Source organism: Panthera tigris, chromosome B2 (genome assembly GCF_018350195.1).
Source record: "Panthera tigris isolate Pti1 chromosome B2, P.tigris_Pti1_mat1.1, whole genome shotgun sequence".
NCBI classification, from domain to species: Eukaryota; Metazoa; Chordata; class Mammalia; order Carnivora; family Felidae; genus Panthera; species Panthera tigris.
Genome location: NC_056664.1, coordinates 19,044,670 through 19,060,537, shown reverse-complemented (window position 1 = coordinate 19,060,537; position 15,868 = coordinate 19,044,670). Strand labels below are relative to the sequence as shown.

The 15,868-nt window shown below is 39.3% G+C and overlaps 1 long non-coding RNA gene across 2 annotated transcripts; it reads left to right on the top strand.

The window, feature by feature from the left end:
• Positions 1–3,803: 3,803 nt before the first annotated feature.
• LOC122238351 lies at positions 3,804–15,184 on the top strand. Of its 2 annotated transcripts, none has more exons than XR_006217262.1 (4): positions 3,804–3,894; positions 5,833–5,901; positions 9,917–10,027; positions 14,980–15,184. It is a non-coding gene; the product is annotated as an uncharacterized LOC122238351 (long non-coding RNA). The 2 variants fall into 2 exon arrangements; XR_006217261.1 differs by lacking the exon at positions 3,804–3,894 and adding an exon at positions 5,394–5,475.
• The last annotated feature ends 684 nt before the right edge of the window (positions 15,185–15,868 follow it).

Sequence of the window (15,868 nt, the reverse complement as noted above, 5' to 3'; positions counted from 1 at the left end):
TTCATAGGAAGTTCATGAACTGGATACATCTTGAGATTATATTGAATTATTTGGGAATTATTACCTATTATCTGTTATTGTTATTATTTTATAATAATAATAATAACAACAACTACCACTCTTTGAATGTTTATTGCTGCTGAATACTATAATACCCAATTTTTTAAGCTTATTTATTCATCACACAATCTTGTGAGGAGCATTTTGTTACTTTTCCCATTTCTCATAAAGTATATTTATATCTGCCGATTTAATTTGAATCAGTTTATCCATACTTGGTCTTTTCTTGAGTATTCCCCATCCCGCCAGATTTCCAAGACAGAAATTTGGGGTCAAATGTGGCATTCCGTATTCTATATTCTATACCCCACCCCAAGTTAGCCCATGGAAAAGTCTTGTCACTTGTACTTGCTCATTCCAGTATCTCCCCACTCCTCCCAATGGCTATGAACACCAGCCTCATCCAGGCTGCCACTGGGTCTCATTGGACAGCCCCACTTAAGTGCGCTTTTCACCTTCTCTCTTCACCACTGTCCAATCAGATCTCAAAACAGCATCCCAAGAGTTGTTTTTCTTCCAATCACAAATATGACTACACAGCCTCTAATAGGATGGTGAAAGATTGAACCTGGGAAGCTTACAGGAAGGTCACTGTCTTCATCGTGCTCTTGACCGATCATTTTGAAGCCAAAAACAAACACACAAACAAAACGATAAAGAAAAAGTGAACGGTGCTATTCATCTCAGTGTACTAATGATTACACATTCCGATCACGAATGCTATTAGAGGTAATGTTCATCCAACACTTACAATAACTAAGCTTTGCTTGAATTAGCTTATGTAATCTCAACAAATATATGAGGCAGTTTCTTTTGTTAATCTTACTTTACATGTGAGGGTATTGGAGCTCTGACTTGTTAAGGGACTTGACTAAGATCACATAGCTACCAAGTAGCAGAACTGAATTAGAACTCAGAAATGCTACTCTCACCGAAGCTGGCACGTAAACCACTGTATGAGTGGTTCTCAGCCACACCCCCACTCGGTACCATATTTAAAAATAAACATTTTATAATTCCTCCTCTACCATTTTTAAGTGAAATTCTTAGGTAACATAAGGTGTTTAAAATGTAATGAAAGGGGTGCCTGGCTGGCTCAGTTGATTAAGTACTGGACTCTTGATTTCAGCTCAGGTCAATCTCACATTTCATGAGTTTGAGCCCTACATCAGGCTCGGCTCTGATAGTGTGGAGCCTGCTTGGGATTCTCTAGTTCTCCCTCTGTCTCTGCCCCTCCTGCATGTATGCTCTCTCTCTTTCTGTCTCTCAAAATAAATCAATAAACTTAAAAATTTTTTAAATGTAATGAAAAATATTAATACAAAAGTCTAATATAAAAGAGTAATAAAAAGAAACTATTTAACAATAAAACAATGTGCATTTCATTATGTAAATATCAGGCACAACAAGATAGAAGACATAACAAAGAGGTCAAATGTTTATAGCTGAAACACCATGAATACAATCACTTTAAAAATAGAATGATACAGATGGACAGTGTGGGTGACTGAATGATGAAAAGTGGTATTGCGGTCAAACATTCGAAAATTTCTAAAATGGTGAACAAACCACTATAATTTTCCAAATAAAGCAAAGCGACATCTTATCTCAGTTTATATGGCAGTTGTATTCCTAGAATATCCAATGCAGATTAAAATTGAGTTAAAAAATAAAACAGAAAACAACAGCAATCACAAAAACTTTTTGTCCATATGTTACCTGTGTTAGGATCTCGGTTCAGATAAACAGATTTTCATCTACCTGATTTCTAGCAAGATTAAAAGAAGTCATGTAACACGAGGCGGCTCCTTAGGGAGGGACTGAACCACACAATGCAGTGATAACTAAGTCCTATGGTTTCTGCCCACTCAATGCTCCCAGCAGCCCTTTAAACATTGTGACAACTAGAAATGCCCCTGCAAATATTCTAAACGTCCCCAGGGCTGGTACTGTCCCATTGGGAACCACCGTATTTCATATCATTCTCATGTAAACTGATGGAGTATATAAAAAAGAACCAAATATCTTACTTTCAACTTGGAATCTCCAGCTCATTAAACAAACAAACACAACATTGTATTATCTAACATAAAGAACATCTGTTGTACAAATGGAACTAACAAGGAATTCAACTTTAACTAGAAAATGATACCACAAGGAAAATGGACCTCTTATCCAGAGACCACCATTACAATTGGGATCCGAGGTGCTTCTTTCAAATAGAATTGGTAAGTCTAAATATCCACAGATATACACAGCTAATAAAAGGACTTTGGGATAGTTTATGTTTCTAATTAAATATAATTGTTGAACTAATGAGTTACTTTAAAAGGTTAATTATTTGGGGGTCTTCTGCAATGCTTAACTGAACCAATGTCATTGGGTTTGATCCACAGAAAATGCAATTTAGTAAATGCAGTCTTTCACGGGTGTCTCTTTATATTTCCAACCCGAAAAGCTGTGTATCCATTGCTTTGACAACAAATGCTGTTCTGTTGTTTCTGTTTCATATTTATAAACACATGTGTGTTTATGGATGTATGTATACATTTACATGCATGTATAAGTATAACAAAGAGCCTTTGTAAATAATTGTGATTTTCGTGTACAGCGAAGGAACACTAGAAACTATAAAATGCCAACAACTTGATTGAATTGCTTCCTTAAATCCTTGCAACAGCCCTAAAATGTGAGTGTGGGTAACTCCACTCTGCAGATAAGGAGAGTGATACTCAGAGAAAGTCTTCCTCCAGGTCTACCAGCCAGGAAACAAGCAAGCCACAGTACCAAGTCAGGTGGGGCAGACTCGAGAGCCTGTGTCTTCTCCACTAGGCCATGTGGTTGCAAATCATCGCACCAAAAGTGAAATGAAAAGAAAGAGAACCCTTCCAGGGAACTCCGAAACTCGTAAAAGCAAACCTGCCTGAATGATGTCCCACGGTCCGCCCCCACATGCCTAGAAAGCACCTCTGAAGAACCAGCTTGTTCTGAGGCAGACAATTTTCAAACTAGTATTTTAGAGCCCCAAAGAAAAGCTAAGATAAATGGTCTTTCTGGAGTTCAAGCACGTAACATCCTCACTTTTTAAAACTTTGAAAAGTGGTTGTAAAAAATTTACTAATATAGAAAGAGAAGAAAACATCAGGATTCCAAATTATGTGTATCCAACCATTATCATTACGTATATTCACAGGTACACACTATGGCACTTTTGGTTTTATATACATACATGTCAAAAAAGAACCATGGGACGAATCATTATGGCTACTAATGCATATTTATGTATATATGCATTTGTATTATATATGCATTATTGCTACTAATGTATATGTACGTATACGTATACATATGTGTGTGAAATCCAAAGGGCCACAATATTTATATTTCAGTAACAGTGAAAGTAGCTTTACTATGTAGCATCTACTAAGTTCAGGCCTCTGTTCATACTTTAAAACTTAATTTGGGGCCCCTGGGTGGCTCAGTTGGTAAAGCATCTGACTCTTGGTTTTGGCTCAGGTCATGATCTCATGGTTCATGAGTTTGAGCCCCACATCGGGCTCCACGCTGGCAGTGTGGATCCTTCTTGGGATTCTCTCTTTTTGTCTATCTCTGCCCCTCCACAGCTCACTCTCTCACTAAGTAAATAAGCAAACTTAAAAAAAAAAAACTGATTTATATCTCCGAGGAATACTCATAAGTTAGTGTTATCTTATTCATTTTGCAGACCCAGAATCGAAGCTTAACATGGCTAATTATTTCCTGAAGTCTTCAGAATGTAGCAGAACTGGGACCCCAATCCAATGCCATTACTCCAAAGCCGATGCTTTAAAATCAGTGAGTTGTGGGCGATTGTCTGTCTCTGCCCTATTGTCCTAATTTTCAAGGGATTTATATTATATTTCTTATTGAAAATTGTAACTATTTATGTAAAATTAAAAAAAAACACCTCTACGTCTCATAACTGGCAATGAACAATTACTTAAGTTCAACATGAAAAGTAAAATAGAGGCATGTATACTTATCCATTGAATTTTTTTATAGAGAGAGTTTAGTTTCATTGAGTCTTGATAAAAGTGGAATTAAAAGCCAAGTTTTTAGGTTGACTAATAAAAAAAGCCCAAATTTGTTTTACCAGTGCTTATTAATAAATGTGAAGTAACTAAAATAGCCCCTAGCCCATCACAAATATCTCAACTATTAGCTATGACTGCTGTTATATAAAGAAGCGCTCAATCCGTGGTTCTTCTTATGTTAGGGAATGACTTTCTTGAGTCCAACGGTTGCACCCTATGTCTTCCAATTTGAAGAAACCCTCTGTGCCCCACATCCCAAATAAAACAATGATCCTTTAAGAAATCCTAAATAGTCATACACTATAAAGCCAAATTCATGGGAAAATTGTAAGTGAAAAAGTTTAATTTATATTCCTTAGACAAAATGATTAGCGGGGTATTTTCACAGAATTTTGGCAAGTAGTAAATTCTTTAAAAAGAATGTCAAGATGGCTCTGCCATCACATGGTCCCAAAATATAAAAGCACACAAAGTGGGTCTTTCTTCTGGTACAAGCCACACATGAGAAATACGCATATGATAATATTCTTGGAATGTGACCTCCCAGTAAAAATGCCTTCTTTTTATCTCCAGTTTGCAAGTTTGAAAACAAAATGCATCGTTTCACAACAGGAAACCACTGGGGATGATGAGGGGCAGAAAATATGTTCAAACAAATTAGGCTTGTTTAATATGTTTTGACTATTCCACTTTTGTTTTCTTCTCTTGAACATGTAGTCCTTTGTTTATAGCTGTTGCACAGGAGGAAACGAGCACCTTATGTGCCGGACAGATCCGTCATACGATTACCTGGAGGAAATTAAAATGATACACAATGTAATAAGGCAAAGGGAATGTTGAGCAATTATTCAGGAAGTCTGATTGGCCGATGTACGGGGCAGTAATGCCTTAGACGTCCCATTCTCAGTGAGATCTTGCACTACCCTCAGAGATGTGGAAAAACAAACCCTCGCCTGGAGAACCCCCATGGGAAGTCAATGCAAATCAGTGTACTTCCTCTTGTGCTTGCTCTGCATAAAGGACCTGAAGGGCAAGGAACACGTGTCACAAAAGCACCATGGGAGCATATCATTATTACTACTAATAAGAATAAATGGAACCTTGCATCTATAAGTAAAATCCTGGGAGGTAGATTTTTTTTTTTCTCGGCTTTTAAAATCAATAATCAGTACCAGGGCATTTTCTTGGGATTAATCACGAGCTGGAGTTTTGTTACATTGATATGGAACGAAGTCTAGTCGTTAATTCTGAAGAAATCCCCTGCCTTTTAGTCGCTGATATGAAGGACCAGGTGGATTGTTGTTCCCTCTCAGATTCAGGGATAATGCCACAAAGATACCAGGTAGGACACAGAATTTAAAACAACAACAACAACAACAACAACAACAACAACAAGGGAAAAGAACTCCTAGCCTCTTCTGGGTAATCGGAGTCAGATTTAATACAATATACCAAGTAAATTAGGAATCTTAACAGTGCTCCTGGGGGTAGCTGCAAGTCCAACATGATGTAAAGAGGACATTCGCAGCTGCCAGCCTGCCCAGGCACTTTTGCTTCAGTAATGGGCCCAGTCATTCCTAGAGGATCACGTGGCTCCTTGCCAAAGGTGGAACCACTGCCAGGCATCAACCTTCACCTATGCGGGAAGAAAGATTGCTGTTAGGGAGGAGCTTATTAAAAGTAACCATCATTCCCACAGGGGTGAACACGCATGTGCGAATTTCATCACCCGGATATTGGTGTGGCACAAGACCAGCCGTAATTTCAGGTAATATGGAGTTCAGTGAGAATATTCGTCATTGCTTCTGACATCAGGCATGGGGTTTAAAGGGTAATGTTTTCGGGGCGCCTGGGTGGCTCAGTTGGTTAAGCGTCTGACTTTGGCTCAGGGCATGATCTCACGGTGTGTGGGTTTGAGCCCCGCATCAGGCTCTGTGCTGACAGCTCAGATTCTGTGTCAGATTCTGTGTCTGCTTCAGATTCTGTGTCTCCCTCTCTCTCTGCCCCTTCCCTGCTCTCTCTCTCTCTCAAAGATAAAAATAAACATTAAAGGTTAATGTTTCCAACTGATAATTGCATTAGTTATTCCATTTCTAATTACATATATTACCTGCTAGTAAAATTCCTTAGATGTTTTTTATACTTCTTCAGACACATTTATTAAGGATTAAAGAATTACCATTTGTGTTATTTTTCTGTTATACTGAGGGAATAATTTGACTCTTGGGAGTAGCTAAGTGCAACATGAAGAGGTTTTGCAAAGGAATCGTCACACAAATGCGCACACAGATACTCACTTTAGAATCCGTGATTTCCCCTCCCCAAACTCCACCTGACTTTCTCTCAAGGAACTTTTTCTTTTTGGACTAAAGTATCCATACGCAAGTCCATACAAGGGATCAAGTGGTAATAAAAATGCATACAAAAGCTCTCCGGTTCTTAGAAGCATTCAGTTAATGCTAGCCACTGCCATTATGTACCGAGTTGCCTTTTTATGCCAAGCTTCGCGACATTCATTCATTAGGCTATTTCTAATAGTCATTTCTAATTCTTACCGTTAATTCCGGTATGTAGTTATTGTTATCCACATTTTAATAGATGAAGAAGTTAAGTTTACATCTAACTTGACTACTTTAACGATACAGCTTTTTCTTCCATCATGTTGACCCCTTTATGTCATCTTTGGCCATCCCATGTCCCCACTTCAATTTCTCAGGTTTCTCTTCATCACTCCGTGAGGCCAATCTAGATATCTTGAATTTGGTCAGCCCCTGAATTGTCCTTGGCCGTGTTCCCACGGTGGCACTATTTTCATTCTGCCCTGGTGTGGCTCTAGCCTAAAAGGCATATAAGAAACATTCTGACAGCCGCTGTTCTTGGAAACCCTTCTACCTCCCACAGTAACTAAATCAGGGCTTTCCTTCACATCAGTTCTTGACTGTTCGATGAATTTGAAAACCAAACTCTAACAAAAACCTAAATTAAAATTAAGCTTTTCATGGCCCATCCATTCACCATTTGATTCTGATTATCTGAGATGAAACTTACACTGCCATTTAAAAAATGGCTCAATTCTGATAAATCATTTAACTTGGACACATCTAGCTGAATACAGTCAATTCGAATTCAGTGGTTGTGTCAGTGATGGTTTATATCGCCCCTCCTCAATGCAAGCGCAAACTAGCTGAAATGAAATGGATGAAATTAATCCCAGTCAGAGCGATCTCTTTTTCTGTTGACATGCAAGATTAATACTTCAGCAAAAGTGAAATTTATCGCCCATGATTTTCTGGATGTATTTGTTAGAAGTAGTTTTTACCCTGCTTTCTATACTAATGATTGCCCTAGCTCTCTATCTTACTAAAAAAAAACAAAAACAAAAACAAAAAACAATCTCATCAGTGCCTCAGTGGTTCACTCAGTTAAGCATCTGACTTCTGCTCAGGTCATGATCATCATGGTTTATGGGTTTGAGGCCCACATCGGGCTGTGTGCTGACAGCTCAGAGCCTGGAACCTGCTTCCCATTCTGTGTCTCCCTCTCTCTCTGCCCCTCCCCCACTCGCTCGCGCGCGCGCGCGCGCGCGCGCACTCTCTCTCTCTCTCTCTGTCTCAAAAATAAACATTTTTTAAAAATCTTGTAAACTGATAAGCATTTCCACTGCTTGCAAGTGGCAGCAGATGTAATTTCTTCATACTTGCTGTTCCAGAATATATGTCTTTAAAACCAAATTTTTGGTAGCTTTTATTCTCAAGCTATTTTAGCTAAAGAACTAGCACAGAGTTGACTTCTGTCAAAATATTTTGCGTGTTCTTTTTTTTTTTCCTATGAGAGAGGAAGAGAAAAAGAGAGAAAGAGAATGAGTGGGGGGCAGGGGCAGAGAGAGAGGGAGAAAGAGAGTGGTGAGCAGGCTCCGTGCCCAGCGCAGACGTCTCATGACCTGAGCCAAAATCCACAATCAGATGCTTAACTGACCAAGCCACCCAGGCGCCCCTTTGCTTGTTGTAAATCTACTTCTGAATTCAAATTTGAGTTTTTGAGGACACTCAGGTGTCTTTAACATGGGATTTACTACTGGTTTTTAAGATGCATAATGTACACATTATTTAGAATTTTACTTTTTTTAAAGTTTTCTCTTACTTTCCACTGACTATATTCTGAGTTACCATTTTCTACATGCTTAATAGCAAGGAGCTCATGGGATAAGGTCAATGAATAACACATACAGAACTTTTACATGCTGAAAAGAATAATATATAGTATCTTATATCCCAATTAGGTAGAACAAATATGGTACAATTTGTAATTATTAGAACCATTACCATTATTTTTAATGAATCCATTCTTGAATTAAGGTTCTCTTTCGTTTATTCATAGTATTGTAAGAAGTGTTATAAAAAATGAGCAAGGCTTTCAGCCATTTATAATAAAAGCTGAATGACTAAACAGACCTACATTTTTTTATTTGCATTAATGAGCTCATCCTCAAATATATATGCAATAATATATAAAATTAAGTTACAAATGTGGGGATGTGCTCCAAGTCACCATGAAAATCTGCATGTAAATGCATAATAATCACAAATCTACAATATTACAATATTAAAAAATACCCACAATTAAATTATCATGTGGAAATAATCATAATGTTATTGGAAACTCAATTATGGTGGCAACCCTTGTCGGGGAATTAGCAGAGTATGGCAAAGGCAAGTCAGACCTGAATTCATCAAATATATATTATCACAATATTACATGTTCACTTCGATTCCATGCAAGACAAACATCCTCTCTCACTAGTATCTGCTCAATGCATTTGTATTATTCATGAACAACTCTGTGATCTATTATACATACAAAACTGATTGTACGCTTCTTGCCGCAGGCTACGATGCAGAGACACAGAATTAATTTTATTATATACACATGCATGATAATTGTGAAGGATTCGGTCAAATACCAAACTCTGCTCCTGTGTCCCATTATTCCAGTTTCCAAAAAAAAAAAAAAAAAAAAAAAGGGTCTAAGGTCAGTAAGAATTTCTCTCTGTGACGGTGGAACTCTTTGTCCTTTGGAGTAGAAAGTTCCTGGTTACTAAGGAGCCCCAAACCCTGAAAAGTCTTCTACTCTGTACCAAAGCAAGTAAGTTCCTTTTGTTGGTACCCTGAAAACTTTGGTCAAGCAACATTACTAATTAGGATTGTTTGGGCATGGCTAGTTATAGCTACCTTGTATCTGGTCAGTTCCCTGCTGCAGGACAACCTGGGTGAGACCTTAACCAGGCCTTTAATCAGGGGTTAAGGGTGACATCAGTTTGCAACTTTCAGACCTCTATTTCTTCCTCAAAAAGTATCCTTCCAAGTTCTACCTGTTCCTCCCTAGTGCTCATTATAACTGGAAATTCATTGAAGGCCTTGCTCATTTTGATTTTTTTTTCACCCTTACCTCCTCCATGCCTGGAAGAACATTAGGGACTTTGGAGAAAAGAAATACTTTTTCGTAAGTTTAGTGTGGTTATCTCTCAGAATCTTATTTTCTGGATTATTCTATGCTGGTACTGTCCATTAAAAATACAGTACGAGCCGAATTCAATTGTAAATTTTCTGGTGGCTGTATGTTTTAAAAAGAAACAGGTAAAATTCATTTCAGTAATATTTTATTTAGTCCAATATAGCCGAATGGTTATCCTTTCAACATATACTCAATATGAAAAGGTATGAACGAGGCAATTCATTGTTTTGTATAAAGTCTCTAACATTTGGTGTGTGTTTTATGCTTCCAAGTACTCCCTTAGGACCAGCCACATTTAATAGCTCAGCATCTCTATGTGGCCAGTGGCTACCATGTTGGACTGTTCACGTCCAAACACTGGAAAATTCATGGACAGTAACCGGGTAAGCTAACTTAGGTGTGCGTGTTCCATGCGTGCTTATTATCATCACCTGCTTTTGCTTTTCAACTGGTTAATGCTGTGTGATATAGCCTCACATTGACGGAACTTAATTTTTCTACGTAGGGCAAGTAAACGTAACGAAACCGTCATAAAATACTTTTTTGTTGTTTTTCTCATAGACCTCTTCTACAGGTGGCAGGTGTGAATGTCAATGTTACACACAATTTATATTATTATAGTGATAGGTCAGGCTTCTACCATTTCTATTATTTGAGTAAAATGTGTATATAGAGGAAGGACGGCATCAGAGAAAGTGAGCATAATTTGGAGTCAGACAAATCCGAGAAAAATCACATTTCTGCCCAGGGGGCCATATTTCTGAACCTTGGTTTCCTAATGTATAAAGTAACAGTATCTAACTCTTGGGGATGTGGTAAGATATATAGTGCTTAGGACAATAGCCAGCATATCCTAGGCACTCAATAAATGTTTACTATTGTCATTTTCGTTGTTGTTTTCAGGATTATTTGCAGGGCGCCTGGGCGACTCAGTCGGTTGGGCATCTGACTTCAGCTCAGGTCATTAATCTCACGGGTCGTGAGTTCGAGCCCCACATCGGGCTCTCTGCTGTTAGCACGGAGTCCGCTTTGGATCCTGTCTCCCTCTCTCTCTGTCCCTTCCCCACTAATGCATGCTCCTCTCTCTGTCTCAAAAATAAATATATTTTTTAAAAGTTTATTTAAAAATTTTTTAATGTTTTTATTTATTTTTGAAGGAGAGAGAGAGAGAGACAGAACATGAATGGGGGAGGAGCAGAGAGGGAGGGAGACACAGAATTCAAAGCAGGCTCCAGGCTCTAAGCTGTCAGCGCAGAGCCTGATGCGGGGCTTGAACCCACAAACTGTGAGATCATGACCTGAGCCGAAGCCGGACACTCAACCGACTGAGCCACCCAGGCGCCCCTAAAAAGTTTATTTAAAGACTCCTAAAATGTCACCCACTTCTTTCAAGGTAAGTCTTACTTACAAATAAGTAATGAGAATGGTAAAATGAGAATGTCAAAACCAGTGCTTCTGGATCCCAGCTGGAGATATGAGCCATGGCAGATTGGGTAAATTCTATATGGAAGAGCCACAAAGTGCCATATGCAGATGGTCCCTGAAGCGCTTCTTTATACGATGTCCCCTTCTCTGCACATAGATGAGCAAATTCGATTTTTTAAAGAATGCTTTTTTAGGATCACCAATGATCAGGAACATCGTAAAGAAAGACCTATTTGATTGAGGCTAATAAATAAAAAGTCTTCAACCTCATAGCAGATATTTCAGTAACTCGGAGATTTGTACAAAAGCTAATGCACCTTCCATTTAAAGTGCCTCTGCCCTAGGGGCGCCTGGGGGGCTCAGTGGGTTAAGCACCCGACTTTGGCTCAGGTCATGATCTCATGTCTCGGTTTGTGCGCTTGAGCCCTGTGTGGGGCTCTGTGCTGACAGCTCAGAGCCTGGAGCCTGTTTCAGATTCTGTGTCTCCCTCTCTCTCTGCCCCTCTCCCACTCATATTCTGTCTCTCTCTCTCAAAAATAAATATATATTAAGAAAATTTAAAATGCATATGCCCTACTTTCTTGTTGTTTCTATGTTATGGGATACATTGGAGCATTCCTTCCCTTCCCTTCCATTCCCTTCCATTCCTTTCCCTTCCGTTCCTTTCCCTTCCCTTCCCTTCCTTTCCCTTCCCTTCCCTTCCCTTCCCTTCCCTTCCCTTCCCTTCCCTTCCCTTCCCTTCTTCCCTTTCCTTTCCTTTCCTTTCCTTTCCCTTTCTTCTCTTCTCCTCTCCTCTCCTCTCTCCTCTTCTCCCTGTCCCTTTCCCTTTCCCTTTCCCTTTCCCTTCCCTTCCTCCTTCTCCTTCTCTCTCTTCTTTTTTTTTTTACTGGAAGGAAGTACAGTCACAGTATATGTAAGATGAACACCTGGCACATGTCTAATGCAACGACAATGAGTTTGTTTTCTGCCTTCTTGCCTGGAACCACAATAGAGAACAGCTAAGTCTGACTAAAGGAAGAAATTGAGCTTTCAAAAAGCAAATGACTGTGGGAGGATTTCTTGGAAATTTTCATAGACCATTTGAAATGTCAAGAACTCACAGCAAAAAGTCTTTAGATAATGTTTGTCCAAATTAGAACCTTCATAATTTTTTTTTTTCATCTCAAGTGTTTGAACCTGTCACCTCTTCCCTCCTTAAACTTCTGTCTCTCTTATGTACCTAATAATGCGCATTTTAAAAACAAAAATGTGCTGGGGCAGGAGCTAGGGAAGGGGCCTGGTGTCCAAAGTGAAAATCTGTTTAAAATCATAGATTCCAGTGTTATAAAGTCAAAGCTATTTGGTCCTGTTTCTTATAAGCACATGCTTCAATGGGCTTAATCGTGGTTTGTTGTAAAACATTTATAACCACATGCTCTAAAGCACTGCTGATATATAATGAGGCTTTTCTCAACAAGTAGCAACATAATCATGGCCAAGGTGAGGCTCAGGGAGGAGGACTTAGGAGATCATCCCTGGAATTTATTAGTTCCATAACTTTCTGACAAAGCTTGTTTGCTGCTGCTCTAACTTTATACAAACTCCAAATGTATAAAACGATATTGAAAATTAATGTTTTGGTTTTCTTTTACCTTTGGTCTACATAGTAATGAAATCTAGAATCCTTCCATAGCTTTCCTTCCAATTTATGTCATGTGCACACACCCTTCGGTCTCTTTCTAACCCCTTTTATTTTATGGGCAAGTTCATTTCAAGTTAGCCTTGAATAACCTAAGGCTTATTAGCTCCAGACACTTAAATGTTCAGAAAGAAGACGCACCTCAAGGTGCATGGCATAGATTTCTAACAGACAGATGAGGCAACTAATGATATATTTGTACCTGTTGAGGGATATTTGTAAACCCTGTATCTAGAATGTGGCTACGTTTTGGCTAATTTGTTATAATACTCAGAGAAAAAGCTTGCTTTTTTCTTATGCTTTCTTGTTTCACGACACGAAATAAGCATTCCCTGTCACCCTATAGTTTTCTTACTAACGCTCTCTTTTATATACAGTCAGCTAGTCATAATAGAAAAGATTATTCAAACACACTTTTACTGTTAGAATTTTTTCTTTCGTCCTGGAAGTCTAGCCCAGCACTATCCATAAGAAACATAATGTTGGCAACGAACATGAGTCACCAAGGTAATTTGAAAGTTCCTAGCAGCTACATCCAAAAAAAAATTATTTTTAAAAAGTTGAAATTAATTTTCACAACATATTTTATTTGCCCAAATATATCTAAAATATATTATTGCAACATGTGACCAATATGACAAAAAAAATGAATGATATATTTTGCATTTTTTTTCAAAGTTCTAAGTCCTTGAAATCCTGGGTTTGTGTCACACTTACGGTACATCTCACTTCCGAGGAGATACTTTCCGGAGCTCATCAGCTGAGCTGATGGCTACCACCTTGGACAGTTATCTTCTAACCCACCCCTTTGGCCTTGTTGAGCCCGAATGGCAGAATGCAGCCACCAATAAATGAAGCAAACGCTTTCCTTTCGCAAAGCCCTGGTGTCGAATGCTGACTGACATTTGAACAAAGAAAATGTCCTGATATTTAAGCATCAGAACTATTACTTTTCTAATAACGCGCAACCCTTGGGTCACTTTTGGCCATTTCTCATGATTTGCATTAGGTGTTCTTTGAGCCACAACATTAATCCAGTAATAATTAAAATGATATACTGTACTATTAACATTCTCAAATCTTTAAAGCAAAGTGATCTATGCCTGCAGCACTGCCCAGGCCGGCTAATGAAACAGCATACAGTTGTAAATGGCTATTGTAAGCAGTTCCCTATTTAAAAATACAGCTCTGGGAAGTGCAGTCTAGAGTGACTGGGGTGCTACCAGGATTGATCAGCATTCAATAGAGGCCGATGCAGCACAAATGGCAAGTTTTGCTTGAGAGGCCCGACATCTTGTTTCGCTGCCAGTATGGCGCTTTGGTCACAAAAGGGCCTCCTGTTGAACGGCAGGCTAGGGGCCAGTGTAAGGCAGACACCGCATGGGGGCTGGGGTGGCACGATGACGGTGCTCTGGGCATGGAATCATCCCCTTGTTCTTTCACATGTGAGTCAGCAACACAACCAACCCAAAGCTTCCACTCCACCCAGCAACCTCTAATGTGCCGTGATCCATCCTTGATCCAAGGGATTTGGGTGTGTAAACTATAAAAAGACTTGCCTCCGTCCCTTTCTCTCTCCCCTCTGTCTCTCTTTTCCTCTCCCCCCCCCCCTTCTCTCTCCCTTTCTGCTGGTATTAGAACTGAACTATTTGCTTCTTATTCTCTCTTCCCCCACTTGCTCCGCCATTAATAATCAAAGTTAATCACTTTTCAGATTTTTCAAACTAACCTTTCCATTGTTCGGAAGAGTAAGCAGTATTTGAGCGACTTAATTCCTGGAAACGGAGTTTAAAACGCGGACCGGCTACATCAACAGAGATGTACATTTTGTACATTTCACTTCTTTTCAGGACCTCACAGACAAGACGTCAGATAAAGGCTCTTAGCCCCAGATAAACCCTGGAAGTGAACCTAGTGCCACTGCCTTCTCCACGTCTACATGCCAATCACCCTGAGGATATTTGTGCTATCAGATATCCTTGGCCTTATACCAGGGGTGTATAGAATGGTCCGGCTACAATCACAGTACCTGGCACAGAGTTCGTGCTCGGCGAATGAATGAGCAAGTGAATGAGTGAATTACTGTCAACTCAAAGCCAGATTTTCTGGTGATCTCTCTTGAGTCTAAAATTCAACTTTTGATATTTTCGATATTGTATCGAAAAATGTGAGAAAACTTAGGGGGTAGACCCGAGGTTTTTTTTTTAAGTTACTCTTCTGCTCTTCTTCCAGGTTCCCAAGATTAGAAGTCAAGTGAAAATGGGTTTCCCTAGACAAGTATGAAGTAGAATCAAGAATAAAGCATGTATACGCCAGAAAAAGAAGCAGGCCTGTTGTCTAAGGGTGAAATCGTTGAAGAGGCAAGGCAGGCGTCTGCCCAGGACGATAATTCCTCTACGTATCTACGTCCCTTGAAATGCTATTTCTAAAACACGTATCTGGAGAAGTGGAGAGTATGAGTTATCTACCCCCTTTGCTTTACAATCCATAGAACTTACATTTACCTGGAGTTTTTATGTAATCCGAATAGTTTGGTAAAAGAGTGCATTCTACACTCCGGCGTATGACTCAGTGGGCATCACACTAAACCTTGGGTGTGTTCTAACACACAGCTCTCTAATGCCTTGACTTGCCCAAAGGAAGACTGAGCGGGCCAACAAACAGATGCCCTGTAGTAATTTGATGAATCACACAGGATCAAACTCGAAGCATATTTTATAAATACATACGGATGATCCTCTCTGATCAGAGGAGCTCTCCTTTCAATAGTTCAAACTGCCAGAAATGTCAGGGTGGCTACCCTTAAACAGTGGAGAATATAGTCAAATCGAGAAATGACAGTGACTGTGGGTTTTCCTTGCCAGCTGCTTTGCATAGTTGAGCAAAGGGGAATCATGAGTTTCTTCCTGGGCTTCAGTCGGCAGATTGGGGTTGCTGTGTCAAATATGACTTAAGACAACAGAAAAAAGTGGAGGCGTGAGGAGAATGAGACAGCTGGAGTAGTAACACTTATTGGACAAACCAGACTGTTTTGTTCTTACATTATTTTTATCCTGCTTTGGTATCAGGGTAACACTGGCCTCAGAGAATGATTTCGAATGTGTTTCTTCTATTCCATTAT